We start from the raw sequence: 3,916 nt of genomic DNA, 5'->3' as shown, positions 1-3,916 counted from the left end.
GCTCTGCTGTCCTACTTTACCACTACTCCATTCCCTCACTTCCTCGCTCACTCTCTCTGCTGTCAGACTTCCTCCCTTACCTCGCTCACTCTCTCTGCTGTCAGACCTCCTACCGTACCTCGCAAACTCTATGGTCTCCCTGCCCGTCTTTTCATACTTTCTTTCCTTTCAAGTTTGTGCTCATGTCCTTCTGCGTTCCTACTTTCTTTGCTTTCTTACTCCCTACCTTCTTTCCTTCATTTTGTTTCCTATTACTACCCCTCCCCCCCTTTCTCACCAGCCTCTTCATTTCAACTTCCTTCCATCATGTCACCTTCAATTTATTATTAATTCCTATCTCCCTTCTTCCTAGTTCCTTCTTTTCCCCTTTTTTCCTTCATTGTTCCTTACTTACTACCTTCATCCGTTTCCTTCTTTCCTACATTGCCTCCTCGTGCGACCACTGTTGATTTCTCGATCGTTGTCCTCTGTATTTTGGTTTATGTTCTCTGCCGGTAATGCAAAAGGACACAAACAGCCCATTATATAACATTACTGTCACTTTTGCATGAAAGCCTTGTCATGCTAATTATAGTTATTTACTTTATGTTTTACATAAATTAACTGTCGACTATCTTTGTGTTGTCCCAGTTTATTGAAGATTATATAATGTCTTCTTCTTGTGATTCAGCGGGCGGTAAACACCTAGGCTACCTGCTTAAAAGCATACAGTATATATATATACATTATTTAATATATGCATATATTTAATGTGGACCTCATCAGTAGCTTAATTCTCTAAGATTATAAAGATACCTTCATGTTGTCTGTAGATATAGCCTAGGAACCAAAAGCCATGTTTCATTTGCTCTGCGAATAAGGTCTGGCTCCCCTCCCATACAAAAAGATTTCTGCCCATTACGAGATAGGCCGACCAATCACAGCCGTTTATCTAACATGAGCAGGGATAAATACGACGACGGTGCAAAGGAGCGCCGTACAGGCATTATCCACAACAACAAAGATGGCTGCCGCTGATGTAGCATAAGATTGTCACTTGTATAAAAGTTGCATCAAATATGTAATTAGAGACTAAAAACACCTTGCACCGTCGATAGTTCAAAACACAGCTCTTCTCTGCTGCAAGCACGTTATCTGTTTACAATTTCTTCGTCGCTTGGTGCTGCGTCACCCGTTTCGTCGCTATGATTGCTTGTAGGCTTATATCCAATTCCGTCTAGAGGCAGTCTGGGCCCATTGGTGACACCCATGGAAATCGCGGTTGAACAGAGGGGTTCCAGACTTAATGCTTTTTGCAGTCTGTCTGACGTTCCCAGGCTACTGCAGATGCATTGAGACAAACAAAACGGTAAAAATTTTGGAAATGTAATATTTAGGTCCCGGGTTCACCTCCCTCTTGTGTAAAACTGACCCAACACCTGTGTTGTCATTGTGAGAAGATTAAGTACTGCTGAGATCACATGCACAACTCTGCGGATCTGCTGAAGTCCTATAGTTGTTTCTGTTAAGTCACACTCCCACCCCATGCGCTCAAGAGCACACACACCAGAGCTAGTGAGCGGAGCGCGAGCGAGCGAGGAGCGGAGCGGATGGAATTTTGCTGGAGCGTGGAGTGGTTTTTTATTTAGGGGCCGGAGCAGCCGCTCTGTTCCACTCCAATTTCGCTCTGATACCGCTCACACCACGAGTCTGAGCCATGCCCAAGCAAATCCACCTAGAATTAATTTCTTCCTAATACAACCACGACCGGTAAATTTCAAATATTGGCCATTGTAAGCTTGTTGGAGATGGAGTTCACTAAATATTTTAGAAAGGAAACTGAGAAGTCATACAAGTGTACCATTACTACAAAAAAACTAGATACTAACAATGTAGAGCAAGATCAACCATGTGGTGACACTGTTTCAGTGAGTAAAGATTCACTTTGGAATCTAAGAAGACACACAGTTTTTTGAATATGCTTCATATCAATTTATATATTTTTTATCATATCATTTAGGCAATAAATCCCACTGATCCCTTTATTTTTAGGCAAATGTGTGTATTGAAGTTACACTTAAACACTTACACTTAAAATAAATGTTTGTTATGACTGAAATATATTGCCGTTGCTCTTTGTTCCTATTTAAGTTTTCTGTTTAAGGGGGCAATTCGTAGTAGATTTCTCCCTCTTTTAAAGTGGAGCGAGCGTGGAGCAATTTTTCTGGAGTGGGAGGATTTTTAAGTGGAGCGGGGAGCGAAATTGAGCGGAGCGACTTGACGCGACCTTGAGCGGAGGAGCAGCCGGGTGAACAGTTACATGAGCGAGGAGCGGAATATTCGCACCGCTCCGCTCCGCTCACTAGCTCTGACACACACACACACACACACACACACACACACACACACACACACACACACACACACACACACACACACACACACACACAGACCTCCCCCCCACACACACATACGCACACACACACACACGCAGAAAAACAGGTTCGTTTTTTTCTACTTTTTTTACTCTATTGTGTTTATTTTGATAGATTGTGTTGAGTAGTCTGTTTGGACTGTATATTGACTCCAGTAAGACAGAGAGAGCAAGCAAGGTGCAGTTTCAGGTGTAAATAATGACAACGAGTGTGCGTAAGAGATATGGAGGAAGCTCATGACTCTCCTCCTCTGTACAAACAAACATTGGCCGGAAACACTGCAGATGTAATTTGCTTGTTTTAGTCGAACTCCATCTCAACTCCAATTCTCCCCCTGAAATGTTCTGAGTTCGATCACACAAAACAGCCTGTGCAGCATAGGCACTTATGAGCTAGCGTACAACAGACAACAGCTACCGTAGCCCCCTAAGGGGAGCGTACCTATGTTCCCCGGGTCCTATGTTTCCCGGTCGCGACTGTGTTTTTCGTAGGCGGAATCCGGAAAAAGTTCAGCCTCAAGCGCTAGGATTGGACAGGCAGCCTGTCAGGCAAACTCACACACTGACTCCTAACCTTAAACCTAACCCTAACCGTAACTCTCACCTTAACCATAACTGTAACCCTAATATTCATGATTCTTCCGGATTCCACCTACGAAAAACACATTCGCTCCCCGGTCACATACAAAGCGGGGAACATAGGACCCGGGGAACATAGGGATGACCCCCCCCTAAGGATCTGCAGTCAGTGCAAAGTGCTTTAGATTAAAGCATGGGTTTATCTCATCGTTAACTGCTGCCCAACTGAAATTCTAGCTGCGTTGTGTAAAATATTAATGAGTCAAACATTGGTTCAGTGCAGGGTTTTCGAAGCATGTTTGTCTAAACATCTGCTATTCTGTTTCATGGAGGGTAATTGTAATGGTTAGCATTGCAGCTTAACCAACACGCCATGAATATTCAGCTCCACTGTTCTCCTGTGGACAGATCAGTAGTTCTACAGGCATGTTTAGCCCAGAAAGACTTCACATTTCAAAGGTTTCACACAATGAAGACGATGAAGTGAACATAGTTTCCAATACTACAAGCTGTTCTTCTTGCTTATTATTCTACATGCTTTCTACATTTTTTCTTTCTCCTGTGTTTCTCTGAATTAAATAGATATTTTCATTAAAATGTCTTCTGTTGAGAGAAAACTAAAAACAGGACAAAAACCCAAAAGTTGTTAGGTCTGTGGTTTTACTTCGCACTGTATGGTATTTTCAACCAGCTGCATTCCCATGAAGTTGAAGACATATATATGCACGGCTGCCATGGCCAGTTGGCTGTGTTTCTACCTCTCATTTTTTAAAGAAGGTAATATTGGCTTGGAAAAGCTCAGAGAGCTCTCTCAACCCGGGTTCTTTGTTCGGTTAATCTGGGAGGGAAATCTGAGTAGTATATCAATTTACGGGTTCATGACAGTTGGGCTAAAATGGAGATATGAGTGTTTGTGTCTCTGTC

Source organism: Micromesistius poutassou (genome assembly GCF_964030765.1).
Source record: "Micromesistius poutassou genome assembly, chromosome: 19".
Lineage (NCBI taxonomy): Eukaryota > Metazoa > Chordata > Actinopteri > Gadiformes > Gadidae > Micromesistius > Micromesistius poutassou.
This window is presented reverse-complemented; position numbering follows the sequence as displayed.